This window comes from Ornithorhynchus anatinus, chromosome 2 (assembly GCF_004115215.2).
Source record: "Ornithorhynchus anatinus isolate Pmale09 chromosome 2, mOrnAna1.pri.v4, whole genome shotgun sequence".
In the NCBI taxonomy this organism is placed as follows: Eukaryota; Metazoa; Chordata; class Mammalia; order Monotremata; family Ornithorhynchidae; genus Ornithorhynchus; species Ornithorhynchus anatinus.
The window spans coordinates 39111203-39127881 of record NC_041729.1 but is presented as its reverse complement, the minus strand read 5'-3'; the positions used below and the strand labels follow the sequence as shown (position 1 = coordinate 39127881).

General features: G+C 44.8%; 1 non-coding gene across 1 annotated transcript; it reads right to left on the bottom strand.

The window, feature by feature from the left end:
• Nucleotides 1-294: 294 nt before the first annotated feature.
• Nucleotides 295-432, bottom strand: LOC114809326. The gene has a single exon (XR_003757113.1). It is a non-coding gene; the product is annotated as a small nucleolar RNA SNORA7 (small nucleolar RNA).
• Between the last annotated feature and the right edge of the window lie 16247 nt (nt 433-16679).

Sequence of the window (16679 nt, the reverse complement as noted above, 5' to 3'; positions counted from 1 at the left end):
GATTCCCATTTGGTGTTCTTTCCACTAGGCTTTATGGCCAGAGGCCTGTAATTTCTCCCTTTAGTATTTGGAATTGTCTTATGCTGTCTCGTTGTTTCCAACCCATAGCGACTCCACGGACACATCTCTCCCCAGAACACCCCGCCTCTATCTGCAATCGTTCTGGTAGTGTATCCATAGAGTTTTCCTGGTAAAAATACGGAAGTGGCTTACCATTGCCTTCTGCGCAGTAAACTTGAGTCTCCGCCCTCGACTCTCTCCCTTGCCTCTGCCGCCCAGCACAGGTGAGTTTTGACTTGTAGCAGATTACCTTCCACTCGCTAGCCATTGCCCAAGCTAGGAATGAAATAGGTGTGACTCTGTTTGACTCTCCCTCCCATAGCCGAGACTGGTAGAAAACCGGAGACTCTCCAGATGCGCTCCTGAGAGGGGGTACTTGGAATACACAGCCCCACTTCTCTGATGTCTGTATCCCTTGTTTTCTCTTTCTTAGCCACTCTCCAACTTGGGCTTCTGACTTGTTCATCTTACCTGACTACAGCTCTCCTTCCCCACTGCATCCCCACAGCCAGGGTCAAGGAACTGCACTTATCAGCCCGTTCCTGTCTTTTAAACTGGGATGTGATTAAATGATTAGTTTAAAATCCTGCTATGAATTTCACATTAGTCATGCTCTTCCTATTGAGGTTGAATACAATTGCAGTAGACTGATTTATTTATTCTTGTTTGAAATATGCAGAGCTGGGGCTTCTTGAGTTCAACAGGAAGATTAATTCAAAATAATTACAGATGAGAAATCTGAGTTTACAACCTGGAATTCTTGCTATAAAAACTAACCTGTAGCAAGGCCCTTTCAGACTTTTGCTTAAGCTTCCTCTTGGCCCAAAACTTTCATTCATTCAATAGTATTTATTGAGCACTTACTATGTGCAGAGCACTGTACTAAGCACTTGGAATGTACAATTTGGCAGCAGATAGAGACAATCCCTGCCCATGGACAGTGGTTATCCCTTTCATCAGGCCTGGCTACTCTATCAAGACAACTTAGCACAATACTAATTCTTTACCAATTTATTCGCTTTCAAAAGTTTTGCAAGGAAGGTCTTTGGATTTGTAGTCTCTGCTTCTCTTAAACTCCTTTATCTATCTGCTCCTTCACCTGAGATGGCACTACTTGCACTCTGTTTGGTTTTCCGCTAGCCTTTCCTCCAATTCCCATCCAGATGATTTGAATTAGGGCATCTTCCCTCCAAGAATTCCCTCTGGCACATTCCAGTTTATCTGGGGCAACTCATGGCAGAGAATAAATAATGGTAAGTGACCATATTTTCTGGATTTCCAAGTGGGATGAGGTGGCATCCTTCAGGAGACAGACCCAGAAGTTCAGGTCTATTAAGGGAGAGAAAGGCAGGAGTAAAGGAGAGCGATGAACGGAGATATTGGCAAAGGAAGACAAGTGAATAGAAACCGGAATCAACCAATCAATCAGTGGTACTTATTGAGCACTTACTATGTGCAGAGCACTGTACTAAGTACTTGGGAGAATACCTTATAACAGAATTTGCAGACACTTTTCCTGCTCATTCCCATAACGAATTTACAGTGTAGGGGATTGACACACTCAGAGACAATTTGAGAGAATCAATGAGACAAAGAAAGATAATGAGAGGGACAATGAAAGTCACTCAGAGGCAGAAAGAGACAGAGGTCAGAAGAGACAGATAGGAGGGGCAACAGACACATATATTCATTTAATCATATTTATTAATAATAATAATAGTAATAATGTTGGTATTTAAGTGCTTACTATGTGCAGATCACTGTTCTAAACGCTGGGGTAGATACAGAGTAATCAGGTTGTCCCACGTGAAGCTCACAGTCTTCATCCCCATTTTACAGATGAGGTCACTGGGGCCCAGAGAAGTTAAATGACTTGCCCACAATCACACAGCTGACAAGTGGCAGAGCTGGGATTCGAACCCATGACCTCTGACTCCCAAGCCCAGGCTCCTTCCACTGAGCCACGCTGCTTCTCTAATTATCGAGTGCTTACTGTGTGCAGAGCACTGTACTAAGCACTTCAAATAATGATGGCATTTGTTAAGTGCTTACTATTTGCAAAGCACTGTTCTAAGTGCCGGGGGGAATACATGGTGATCAGGTTGTCCCACATGGAGCTTAGTCTTAATCTCCATTTTACAGATGAGGTAACTGAGGCACAGAGAAGTTAAGTGACTTGCCCAAAGTCACACAGCTGACAAGCAGCGGAGCTGGGATTAGAACTCATGACCTCTGACTCTCAAGCCTGTGTAATTTCCACTGAGCCACGCTGATATATGCATACACACACAACCAGAAACAAACTTTCACTGTGATGAACACCTACGATGCAGAATAAGGAATAATGGATTGGAAAGCAACATGGACTAGTGGATAGGACACGGGCCTGGGATTCAGAAGGACCTGTGTTCTAATCCAGGCTCCACCAGGTGTCTACTGTGTGACCTGTGTGAAGTCACTTAACTTCTCTGTGCCTCAGTTACCTCATGTGTAAATTGGGGGTTAAGACCACAAGCTCCACGTGGACATGGACTGTGTCTAACCTGATTAACTTGTATCTACCCCAGCACTTAATACAGTACCTGACACATAGTAAGCACTTAACAAATACCCTTAAAAAAACCCAACAACAGGTAAAAGGAGAGACACAGTAATAATGATTGCGGTATTTGTTAAGCACTTACTATGTGCTGGGCACTGTACTGAGCACACTGGGATGGATACAAGCAAATCGGGTTGGACACAGTCCCTGTCTCAGATAGGGCTCATAGTCTTCTTCCCCATTTTACAGATGAGGTAACTGAGGCACAGAAAAGTTAAGTGACTTGCCCAAGGTCACACAGCAGACAAGTGGAGGAGCCGGGATTAGAACCTATGACCTTCTGACTCCCAGGCCTGTGCTCTAACCACTAGGCCATATAACCTCCACCTGTCCCAGTGCCTCCACTGATAATTCTACTGCTGCCATCACCGTCTACCATAGTCCCCTCCACTGGCTGCTCCCTGCAGTTTCTACATCTGCGGTAAAACCCAAAAGAAGGGAGAGTCCTGTTTCTGCACTAGTTCTTAATCCTAAAGCTGCTGTATAGCAGGGGGTCCCTCTTACCATCATTCAGGTGGGGGAATAATTGGGGAGGGTCCTGGTCACATTAAGACAGTGGATCAGTGTTTATCTGACTCACCCAGAAACCCAAAGGGGGAAATAATCTCCAAAACTAACAAGTTCAGCCTCAGTCTCATTTGCCTTCTGTAGTCCCCACCGTACTCCTTAAATCACGCCATCCCAGCCTGGCCACTTCGACTTCATTCATTCATTCAATAGTATTTATTGAGCGCTTACTATGTGCAGAGCACTTCCGTCAGGCCAGCTTTGGAGTGTTAAATACTGTAGCTTAGAACCAGGGATTTCCTCCTTCATCTTGGCGAGTCTCTTGTCAAAGAATATACTGTGTTATACTTTGAGCTCAATTCTGCTACCTCACAGTGCCCTAAAAATAGCACATTACCTGGAGCACTTTGCTTTGTGGCAATCAATCAATCAGTGGAATTTACTGAACACTTAGCACACGCAGAGCATTGTACTAAATGCTTGGGAGACTTAAGTACAACAGAACTGGTAATCACATTCCCTGCCCACAAGGAGCTTAGAGTCTAGAGGGCATCATCAAAATGACTGAAGTTCCAAACAATCAGCGTGGCTCGGTGGAAAACAGCCCGGGCTTCGGAGTCAGAGGTCGTGGGTTCGACTCCCGGCTCTGCCACTTGTCAGCTGTGTGACTGTGGGCAAGTCACTTCACTTCTCTGTGCCTCCGTTCCCTCATCTGTAAAATGGGGATTAACTGTGAGCCTCACATGGGACAACCTGATTACCCTGTATCTCCCCCAGCGCTTAGAACAGTGCTCGGCACATAGTAAGCGCTTAACAAATACCAACATTATTAACAATCAGTTCATTCATTCAATAGTATTTATTGAGCGCTTACTATGTGCAGAGCACTGTACTAAGCGCTTGGGATGAACAAGTCGGCAACAGATAGAGGCAGTCCCTGCCGTTTGACGGGCTTACGGTCTAATCGGGGGAGACGGACGGACAAGAACAATGGCAATAAATAGAGTCAAGGGGAAGAACATCTCGTTAAAACAATGACAACTAAATAGAATCAAGGCGATGTACAATTCATTAACAAAATAAATAGGGTAACGAAAATATATACAGTAGAGCGGACGAGTACAGTGCTGTGGGGATGGGAAGGGAGAGGTGGAGGAGCAGAGGGAAAAGGGGAAAAAGAGGGTTAAGCTGCGGAGAGGTAAAGGGGGGATGGCAGAGGGAGTAGAGGGAGAAGAGGAGCTCAGTCTGGGAAGGCCTCTTGGAGGAGGTGATTTTTAAGTAGGGTTTTGAAGAGGGAAAGAGAATCAGTTTGGCGGAGGTGAGGAGGGCGTTCCAGGACCGCGGGAGGACGTGACCCAGGGGTCGACGGCGGGATAGGCGAGACCGAGGGACGGTGAGGAGGTGGGCGGCAGGGGAGCGGAGCGTGCGGGGTGGGTGGTGGAAAGAGAGAAGGGAGGAGAGGTAGGAAGGGGCAAGGGGATGGAGAGCCTTGAAGCCTAGAGTGAGGAGTTTTTGTTTGGAGCAGAGGTCGATAGGCAACCACTGGAGTTGTTTAAGAAGGGGAGTGACACGCCCAGATCGTTTCTGCAGGAAGATGAGCCGGGCAGCAGAGTGAAGAATAGACTGGAGCGGGGCAAGAGAGGAGGAAGGGAGGTCAGAGAGAAGGCTGACACAGTAGTCTAGCCGGGATATAACGAGAGCCCGTAATAGTAAGGTAGCCGTCTGGGTGGAGAGGAAAGGGCGGATCTTGGCGATATTGTAGAGGTGAAACCGGCAGGTCTTGGTAACGGATAGGATGTGTGGGGTGAACGAGAGGGACGAGTCAAGGATGACACCGAGATTGCGGGCCCGAGAGACGGGAAGGATGGTCGTGCCATCCACGGTGATAGAGAAGTCTGGGAGAGGACCGGGTTTGGGAGGGAAGATGAGGAGCTCGGTCTTGCTCATGTTGAGTTTTAGGTGGCGGGCCGACATCCAGGTGGAGACGTCCCGGAGGCAGGAGGAGATGCGAGCCTGAAGGGAGGGGGAGAGGACAGGGGCGGAGATGTAGATCTGCGTGTCATCTGCGTAGAGATGGTAGTCAAAGCCGTGAGAGCGGATGAGTTCACCGAGGGAGTGAATGTAAATGGAGAACAGAAGAGGGCCAAGAACTGACCCTTGAGGAACTCCGACAGTTAAAGGATGGGAGGGGGAGGAGGCTCCAGCGAAGGAGACCGAGAATGACCGGCCAGAGAGGTGAGAGGAGAACCGGGAGAGGACAGAGTAAGTGAAGCCAAGGTGAGATAAGGTATGGAGGAGGAGGGGATGGTCGACAGTGTCAAAGGCAGCAGCGAGGTCAAGGAGGATCAGAATGGAGTAGGAGCCATTGGATTTGGCAAGAAGGAGGTCACGGGTGACCTTAGAGAGAGCAGTCTCGGTAGAGTGGAGGGGACGGAAGCCAGATCGGAGGGGGTCTAGGAGAGAATGGGAGTTAAGGAATTCTAAGCATCGATTGTAGACGACTCGTTCTAGGATTTTGGAAAGGAAGGGTAGTAGGGAGATAGGGCGATAACTGGAGGGGGAAGTGGGGTCAAGAGCGGGTTTTTTTAGGATGGGGGAGACGTGGACGTGTTTGAAGGCAGAGGGGAAGGAGCCCTTGGAGATTGAGTGGTTAAAAATAGAAGTTAAGGAAGGTAGGAGGGCAGGGGCGACGGTTGACGCCGGTTGCGACGGTTGACGCAACAACGATCAGTGTTGTTGACCTCTTACTCTAATGACCCAAGTCCACCGTTTTTCCCGTTTCAAAGCTGGGACCAAACAGGACTCATTAGGGTCATTCTTGTCTTATGCTGTTGAGTCGTCTCTGACCCAAAGAGACTCCGTATGGTCATAGAGAGACACAAAAAGATAGAAGAAACAGCCGTAGACAAGGAAACTAGAGACCCCAGTGACGGCTGAATTTTCATAAGCCCCTGCTAATTTTTTAATATCATTATGTTAAAAGGTGCTACCACCCACTAAAATGTCACAAGACCACAGTATAGCTGTGGTAAAATTTTCAGAGACTTTCTGTTCTTGGCACCCTGTCAGCTGGGGGCAGGGAGCCGATAGGAGGGGAGATTATTGTTTTCATGCACCATCATTAGATTTAATGGTAAATTTCGGCTATATTGGTAAACTAAATAAGAATCAGTGAAATAGCATAGGTCAAGCAGAATCTAGTTATGATCACCACTTCTCAAATCATCATCCTATTTATAGACCACTGCACGCCCTTCTCCACTAGACTGGTATCACTGTTCAAAGAGCAAGTCAGCAACAGAAACCACAATCACCACCAACTTTATCTCTGCCTCTAATCTCCTCCTCCTCCTCCTCTTCTTTCTCCTCTTCCTCATACTCTCCTCTTTCCACGAAAGGGAAACAAACCTTTATTGCCTAGTCCCTGGGTGAAGGCATTTCTTATCATAGTAACAAAAGGAGTTGATATTGCCTTAATTGAAACTTTGCATCTTTTGCCATATTGAGAAAACAGAAACAAAAAAATCTAAACAAACAAAAAAACAAACCAAAAAAACGAAAAAATGAATGCGTACTAAAGAGTAAGATTATTTCAAAAAAGAGAAAGGAGTAGACTATGGATCCCCACTCCAGCCTCTTTACAACCCTTGCTTCCTGAACTATGGTTTCATACCGAGAGGGTTCATTCTGATGTCTTTAATTACATCTTCAAGTCCTGTGGCTTGACTGTTAGTATCAATGCTTATTCAGAAACACAAAGGCCCCCGGAGTGGCACGGAGGATGAAATGATAACCTACTGAGAAAGCCCTCTGAGCTGCTCATTGGCACACAGCAGGGGCCCTGAAACTTGGATCAGGCATGAGGGAAGTGTGGTTTGCTTGGATTTAATTAAGTGCAGGAGGAGAGGGCCCAGAGATGCGGAATTTTAAAAGTTTGGCAGATGGGGAACAGAGAGCAACAGAAAAAGGGAGGAAAGGGAAAGTGGGTGCCAAGATGAGGGGGGAAAAGAGTAGCAGAAAGGAAAATGGAGGGGAGGAGGCTCAACTGAGGAAGAAAATAGACAAGGAGTAAAGGAGAAAGTTACAGTAAATGGATATGGGGGCAGATCAATCAGGGACATATATACATCTTGACACCTTTTGAAAATAACCAAGGACACCATGCCACCATATTGGCTTCTATCATTTCATTCCATGCTTTCCTGAAATTGTTTCCTCAAGTCAGCCTGGGGAATGTGTCTGATATATTGCTATATTGTACTCTCCAAGCCCTGCACACAGAAAGCACTCAAGAAATACAGTTGAATGACTGACAAGCTCTACATAGCTCGAAATAATCACGATGGGCCCATCCGTACTGTGTTCATCCAAGGGGCTCAAATTTCTGATCCTCGTTAGCATTCCTCACCTCCTATCTCTTCTGTTTCAATTCACACTAGTCGCGGGACCTTGTCAAATGGCAAGGGAGAGCAGTAACAAGACCAGAGGGTGTGAAGAAGAGAAAATGGGCATTTGACAGTGTGGTAAATTTCACTTCTGGAGAGGCAAGTTTAAGGTGGTGTTTCACTCAGGTGTATACTCCTTATCCCTCTGGTTCTCCCTGCTGCTCTTTAAAGTTTGCGTTCCTCCCTTACCTACCCCCAGGACAACGCTGTGCCCATAATCAGACCCAATCATGCCCTATCCCTGCAACTTTGGAGGGCCCAGTTGAGGGGGAACATTAGGCAGGGCGGCAGCGTGAGACACATTAGAGACGAGGGACCAGCCCAGAGCAGGGGAGGGTTTGGTAAAAGCCTTGAGGGCAGGTGATGGTACAGGGATTGGAGTTCCAGGGAGTGGAAACATTCAATAATAATAATAATAATAACGGTATTTGTTAAGCATTTACTATGAGCCAGGCACTGTACTAAGCATTGAGGGGGATACAAGCAAATTTGGTTGGACACAGTCGCTGTCCTACATGGGGCTCACAGTCTTAATCCCCATTTTACAGATGAGGGAACTGAGACACAGAGAAGTGACGTGACTTGCCCAAGGCCACACAGAGGATAAGTGGAGGAGTTGGGATTAGAAACCATGACCTTCTGACTCCCAGGCCCATGCTCCATCCTCTACACCGTGCTACTTCCCCTAGAGAGACGTGGTGAGGTGGGATGGGATGTGCAGAGTGGACAGAGGAAGTGGGCCTTACCGGATCAGTGGATGGTAGTTTGAGAAGCTATGTCAAACCTGCTTGCCTAGAAGTTAAATTGGTCAGCTCGTCATGTACTTATTCCCTCCTCTCCCCGTCTCCAAACCCTGTCCCTGAACCAGGCAAATGAAGGAAATTCAGAGCAGCAGCAGCAATCCCACTAGAGAGATGAGTGGGTTATCCAGTCTTCTCTCAGTGTCTGAGGGAGGAGAGACAACTGTGGGCAGGGGAGGTGGTCGTCTGGGAGACCCGGGGGTGGGGATCCTGGCTCTCATGCCTTCCTTCTTTACCAGGCTTCTTCCCTCCCCTGAATCCTGGGTCTGCTTTTTCTCAGTCCCTTATGCTGCTCTTTTGGGAAGGGATAGGATGGATGTTGATTGGGCAGAAACTCCTGAAGAAAGGGCAGGTATTTCTGATAACCTACATCCTTGATGCATGAATACTGCACATTATAGATAATGATTTGTTAGTTAAACTATCCTCTGGAGGGGACTGAAGCAGGGAAAGGTGAACCAGTTATTAACAACTGAAGCTGTTTTGGAGTGAAGCCAGCAACTAGCCAAACAGTAATAGAAAACCCACATAGCTGCAGCACCTGAATCAAAGCCTGCTTTCTAGATGTTCTATAAATTAGTCCTTCCAAGCCCAGGACAGAGCCGCAAAAACAGAGACAGGTGACAACCCTAAACACAGAGGAAAAGGTATTACATTTCTCTAAGACAGAAACATTTCCATATTGTATGCATTAACATTCAAATATTTCTTAAAATATTCAGAATTTCATAAAGGTCCGGGTTTCAGAGATACTTTCCCTTCCTTAAAAATAGAAATGTCACTGTTATTTTCTCCCACTTCCCTGCCATCCCATTTCTCACATGTACTCTGACCCAGTGTACTCATGATAGCTCTGTTGGGTAAAAGTGTTGTCTCTCTTCCTCTGAAATTTCTATTCTTGCTTATTATTCTCTCAGGTAAGACATTTCTAGTTTGCATTTTTTTAATTTCCAGTTTTAGCTTTAAAACCAGGTCCTGGCAGAACAAATCTCCTGTATTTAAAACAAACTTTCTCTCTCTGAACCTCTCTGTCCTAGTACAAAACAGATGAGAAGCAACCTGGCTTGGTGGAAAGAGCTTGGGCCGGGGAGTGAGAGGACTTGAGTTTTAATCCTGGCTTTGCCATTTGTCTGCTGTATGTCCTTGAGCAAGTCACTTCACTTCCCTGGACCTCAGTTACCTCATCTGTAAAATGGAGATTGAGACTGTGAGCCCCATGTGGGACAGGGACTGTATCCAACCAGATTTGCTTGTATCCATCCCAGTGCTTAGTACAGTCCCTGGAACATAGTAAGTGCTTAATACCATAATTATTATTGTTATTGTTATCCTTGAATGTTGCTCACAAGCCTGTGTCATGATAACCCCCCAGCCCACTGTGACCTAAGTCAGTACCAAATCTGAATAAACCATAGCTTAAAAATCACCGGCTGGTCCAGAATAGGAGTTTAGATGATAGTTATAATAATAATTGTAATTTAAGCACTTACCATGTATCAAGCCCTGTACTAAACTCTAGAGTAGACATACGATCATCACACTATATACAGTCCCTGTCCCACTTGGGGCTTATGGTCTAGGTAGGAGGGAGAACAGGTAGTTCATTCTCATTTTACAGATGAAACTGAGGCACAGAAAAGTTGCAATTTACCCAAGGTCACACAGCAGACAAGTGGCAGAATTGGGATTAGAACCCAGACCCTCTGACTCACAGGTCTGTTCTCTTCCCATATTGCTTCAACCAATTAAACAGTGGCATACACTGAGTGATTACTGAGTATACAGCACTGTCCTAATTGCTTGGGAGAGCCCAGTAGAGTAGGTAGACCCAATCCTTGCCCTAAAGGAGGTAACAATCTAGTGGGAGGGGACAAACACTAAAATAAATTATGGGTAGGGGATGTAGGATGTAGGATGTATAAGGACATGTATAGAAAGTGCTATGGGGCTGAAGGTGGGGTGAATATCAAAGTGTTTAGGGGGTACAAACCTAAGTACATTAGTGACATCCAGGTGGGAAAAAGGATTGGAGAATTTAATCTCTTATTTTTGATTCACTAATACATAAAGTGTGTTTCCTTCTGCATCAGGCAAAATTCCTGGCTGTTGGCTTCAAAGCTCTCTACCAGCTGTTTCCTTCTTAGTTATCAGCCCTCTTCACCCGCTACACTCTACAGGCTTCGGAAACTAACTTTCTCACTTTCCCTTGCTCTTAATTATCTCGTCTCTGGCCACTTACTTATGCCCCCACCCAAACCTCAACATTTATACCTTCGCAGCCCCCCACTGCTCTTTTACACTTATCTATTTACAAGGTCTATTATCTAAGCATTCATTTCATTCACTTGTCCATCTTTCAATCAATCAATGGTATTTACTGAACACCTGCTCTCTGCAGAGCAGGGTAGGAAGCACTTGGGAAAGTACAATACAAAAGATTTGTCAGGCATGTTCCCTGCCCCCAGAGAACTAGCCATTCTCTTTCTCCATCTTTCTATAAATAATATTGCATCTGTCTTCCCTGTCAGACCGTAAGCTCCCTGAGGGCAGGGATTGTGTCTTTTTCCTCTGTTGTATTCTCCCAATCACTTAGTGCAGTGTTCTGCACGATAAGGAAAGCATGCAGTAAATCCTACTGATTGATGAAACTATTTAAGGGTGGAATGGGGGATGTTAGTTGGCCCTGGTTTCCCTATATTGGCACTATTCAGGCAAGGCCGGGTGGAATGAAACTTGGGAATGACGCATTTGGCTCAGGGGGAAGGCAACAGTTAAAATTTTGAAAGTACCCAACCCACTGGAAACAGTAGGGGCCTGGGGAGGGACTGCAACCTATTATTCCTTTCAGTTGTACTTCCCTAAGAGCTTAGTATGGTACATTGCACAAAGTGAGCATTCAATAAAGCTGATTAATACTATTACAGCAAGGGGGTCCCCCTGGAGAAATTCTCTAGGTTATGAGCTACTGTATGTTGTCATTTGGAACACTGTGTATGATTGGAGCTTGAGGTAGTAACCTCAGTGGTGTAGCAGAAGGGTCTGCCCTATGTCAGAGTGGCTAGAGACCCAAAGGCTTGGCTTAGTGGATAGAACACAGGCCTGGGAATCAGAAGGACATGAGTTCTCATCCCAGCTCTGCCACTTGTCTGCTGTGTGACCTCAGGTAAGTCACTCAACTTCTCTGGGCCCCAGTTACCTCATCTGTAAAATGGGGATTAAGAGTGTGAGCCCCATGTGAGACAGGGACTGTGTCCAACCTGATTAACCTGTATCTACCCCAGCGCTGAAAATAACGCTTGGCGTATAGTAAGCACTTAACACGTACCACCACTGTTATTTAACTCAGGATCAGGTGCATTTTAGGAGCCCCACTGTACCAAATTCTCTTTTTCTAAAGATGCGCTAACCAATTTGCCAACATCTTAGACGGGAGTAATGGGAATCCCAAAACTGGTTGGACCAGGAATGAGCTGGTACCAGATGGACTGGGATAAGTCCAACTCTCTCCCCCTCCTCCCACATCACATTCAGAAGATAATTAAGGATCTACAGCGTGAACCACCAATTCAGAATTCAAAAAGAGGTATGCCGTTTTAAGTATTTGCTAAAATCTGAAAGCTTTGAAGGTAATGTCACATACCTCCAAAGAAGCATACAAGTTTAGGTGAGCTTTAAGAAATTTCATGTGGGAAGGGGAATGGTATTTAAGTTGACCTTTCTTCCACAACCTTTCCTTTAGAACTTCCTTCCTTCTCCAACATTTGCGTCTTTGATACTTTGAATGTCTCTAAGGTAGGAACCTGACTTTGCATTCTAAGTGACCCTGCCGGCTAAGCCTCCACAGCAATACACTTTACTTCGTGACTACCTTTAACCTCCCCTGGGCTTGCACTCTCTTTCCATCACTCCCTCTTTTTAGGGAACCATCTGTGTGCAGCTGGCTCATGCTGAATTTTGATCGCATGTGAGCTGATGATCTGGTTTCTAATTAGACTTCACTGCTGGCCACTTCTGCAGGAAGTTCCACCCAGGAGGAAAGATCTGAAGGGATGAGGTCAGAGGTTAGAGAAGCAGTTACAGTGAGGCTATGCCTAACAATTGGTACAAAAAGCTGCTTTAGGCTGCCAGAATGGACTGCGGGTGGATCTGAGGTGCCCAATGGGAAAGTCTGCTTCTATTTTCTGTAAGGATGAAAAGTTGATAAGCAAGAGGTTAGACTCCATTATTATTACATACAAATTAACTTACTGTGTTCATCGCTTCTACAACGGGGAGAAGGGATTAGTGCTTTCCACTCAGAAAGCTGAAAGTTTTTCTCATTAACCTTTAGTGTTGAGACCTAAGTACTTGGTTCCTTAAGGCCTCGGGTCAACTACACAACCCATCTTTAACTTGAACCTTGGGCTGTGTGGAACTTCTTCTTTTGCTATCCTCCTCCTCTGTATATCTACAAGTTGTGCGGAAGCTGCCTGGCCACATTTCCCTCATGTTTCACAAGGCACAAAAATCTCTTACCTGGACACACGTTTAAATCTTCCAGCCAATGCCTCTCCTAAAGTCATTCTCACAGAGAATGCCGAAGTATGGAGGAGTCTGATAACCCATATTAGACTGTTAAATTGCTGAGACCAACTATTGCTTTTAATTTATTATTTATTTATTTATTTTCTCAAGTGGCCTTGAGGAACACTGGGCCTGGGAGCAGAGGGCCTGGGTTCTAATCCCGGCTCCCCGACTTGTCTGCTGTGTGACCTTGGACAACTCACTTCATTTCTTTGTGCTTCAGTTACCTCATCTGTAAAATGGAGATTAAGACTGTGAGCCCCATGTGGGACATGGACTGTGTCCAACCTGATTATCTTGTATCTACCCTGGTGCTTAGTACAGTGCCTGGCACATAATAAGCACTTAACAAATACCATTAAAAAAACCTTGGCAGACCTGGGATTAGAATCTAGGTCCTCTGATTCCCAGGCCCATATACTTTCCAGTAGACCATGCTATTTCTCTTTATTCTCTTCTGGATGTCCCCTGTGCATGAGAGATGCTCAAAATTATTGTTGATGATAGAAAAGTTGGATGGGAAGCTCCCTGAGGGCTGGAATGCAGGTCTTCTTAGTGCTGTATTTTCCGTAGTACTTACTACAGTGCCTAGCACTTGGTGGGTGATCAATAAATGCCAGAGATTGATTAATTAATGTGCACTGCAGCTCTTTGCTTTCAGCATGGAATGGTGAGTAGGGAGGAAGTTACTAAGTATAATTTTGGTCATACAGTGACAATCCTTTCCTGCATTTATTGATCTGCCGTTCACACCCCAGATTGAGGCAGCTGGGAAGCTCACACTGCAAATGCCTCTCACTAAGAGCTGGAGCTTGAAAAAATAAAAAAAGTCCCACTTACTAGACTGAGTCTTTAAAGTCATAATTTAATATGTCAAAGAATACTCTAAATGTTTTAAAACCCATAAATTTGGAAAAGTAACAAGAGTGTGAATTAGTAAAGCCCAGCCCCAACCAAGGAGAAGGCAGATCTGAGTTATTTATATTTATCATCATTCATTTCCATTTCCCCACCTGGATACTCTCTAGAGATTTGGTTTCTCATTTCCCAGAAAATCAAAAGACAGAAAGCCGAGCTCTTGTTAAACAATCTTCACACTACACCTGCTCAAACCACCGGCAAGTCACCAGTCATTTGTTCTCATGCACAAACATCAATCTAGGGAACATGAAATTTTAAATATCAATAAATATTCCAGCTTCCGGACACACAGAGCATCTAATTCTGACATCGAAACGCAGATAGGCATGAATATCTATTTGGGTTTATGTTCAAAAGGAATCTCTTCTGGAACCACCCGAGAAAGAGCTCTATCGGCTGTGAAGGATTTGAGAAAATGTCGGCTTCCCTTCCAAAATCCAACCAGATTCAGCCTCTGGGATCTGTAACTGAATATAAGGACTTTTCTACTAATTAAAAGCTACCCAGATTTCTTTTATTTAAATTATGTCTCATATTTTTATGGTATTTACTAAGTGCTGTCTGTGTACTTGTTTGGATGCCCGTCTCCCCTCCTCTAGATGCTAAACCCACTGTGGGCAGGGATTTTCTCTCGTTATTGCTGTACTGTACTTTCCAAGTGGTTAGTTCAGTGTTCTGCACATAGTAAAAAAGCTCAATAAATACGATTTAATGAGTAAAGTGTTCACTATGTGCCAGTCACTGTACTAAGTGCTGGGGTAGATACAAGATAATCAGGTTGGATCCAGTTCATGTACCACAAAGGGCTCACAGTCTTAATCCCAACTTTATAGGTGAGACAACTGAGTCACAGAGATGTTAAGAGACTTGCTCCAGGTTCCACCACAGATAAGTGATGGAGCCAGAATAATGACCCAGTTCCTCTGACTCCCAGGCCAGTGCCCTATCCACTAGGTCACACGTGCCGTTAATAAAAATTCTTTGTAAAATAAACCAAGTCAGAAATGAGTGACTCATTAACGTTCGGAATGGCTGACAAGGAGAGGATTAGGAAGAGGAGAAAATTGAAAATGTAAGAATTAACGTGCCTTCAGAGTGGATAGTGTACAGGCCTGAGAATCAAAAGGACCTGAGTTCTAATTCTGACTCTGTCGCTTGTCTACAGTGTAACCTTGGGCAAGTCACTTCACCTCTCTGTGCCTCAGCTACCTCATCTGTAAAATGGGGATTAAGTATGTTAGCCCATGAGGGACAGAGACTGTGTCCAACCTGAAAACCTGGGATCTAACCCTGTGCTTAGTTAAGTACACAGTAAGTGCTTAACAAATACAATTTTTAAAGAGGTCTGTGTTTCAGTCCAAACTAACATCTTTAACCCACCTTATTAGATCCTTAGAAAGGAAAGGAATAAAGAAATCAAGGTTACAGATCTTTATTCAGTGATGATTATATCTTGGCTAGGAAAAACATTCTTTTACCCTACCTAGAGGCATTCCAACCCCTGCCACACCCTCTCTTGTACTCCCTAGAGTTGAAAGGACAGGTTCCTTCCGATTTAATTTGCTCTTGGGGCTTAGAATTCCTTTTGCTTCCTATTCTCTTTCAGTAAAATAAAAGGATTTCTGAAATTTAGGCTTGCAGTCCCCTCCCTGTCATCAAGACCTGGTTGAATTAGTGCAAATTCAGGTTTTCAAGCTCTTGATTGCACTAACTCATGTCAAATCCAGGCAAGGGTGGCCAAGGGCTCAGCCCAACCACCATCACTGGGGGTTTTCAGGAGCCAAGTTATCATCCCTGCTGCCTGTGCTCCAGAATAATAATAATGATGATAATAATAATAATAGTGGTATTTGTTAAGTACTTACTATTAGCCAGGCACCTTACTAGCACTGGGGTGGAAACAAGCCAATCGGGTTGGACACAGCCCCTATCCCACATGAGGCTCACAATTTCAATCTCCATTTTAAAGATGAGGTAATTGAAGCCCAGAGAAGTAAAGAGATTTGTCCAAGGTCTTCAGCAGACAAGCGGCAGAGCCGGGATTAGAACCCATGATTTTCAGACTCTAAAGCCCATTCTCTATCCACTACAGCATGCTTCTTCTCTAAGTAGTGATCCCGCCAGGATCACTGCTCACAACAACTCTGATAGCACGACCACTCCTGAGAACCTCTTGGCTTTATAATTCTTCTTTTACCCCTCACCAACTCTTCAAATTTCTTCCTGACTCAGTATCCACCCACATATATTTTCAACCTGCCTCCCTTAACCTTCAGAGATGGAAAAAGTGAAACCGTTTACCACGGTGGAAAAGCACTTACAGATGAAATGGGCTAAGAAAAGTTAGAACTTTGTCCTCTAGTTTACTCTTCGCTTTGTACTTTGTGGAGACAGCTGTAGTCGGTTAGGTTATTTTGTTGATGAATCTCATTTAGGCATGCCTAATGGAACTTTTCTAGTACTCGAGTCTATACTGAGAACATCGGCAGAAACATTTATTCAATGCTTATCCCGGTTAGAGCATTCTACTTGGCCTTTGGAGCATCCGAAAGAAATAAAAGGAGTAAAAGCAAGAGAGAGCCATTTGGCAAGAAGGATATTTTCTTCCACTGTTGGTCTTCCAGAACCCAGATTTCCTGAAATGGTAAGTACAATTCAACATGGTCCTCTACTTTCAAGCGGTTTTTTTTTTTTTTGGTTTTTTTATTTGGTTCTGGATTAAAAGAAGATGGAAGATTCAGCCCTAATTCAATTATTCAGAAGCAAGTAATAATTATAATA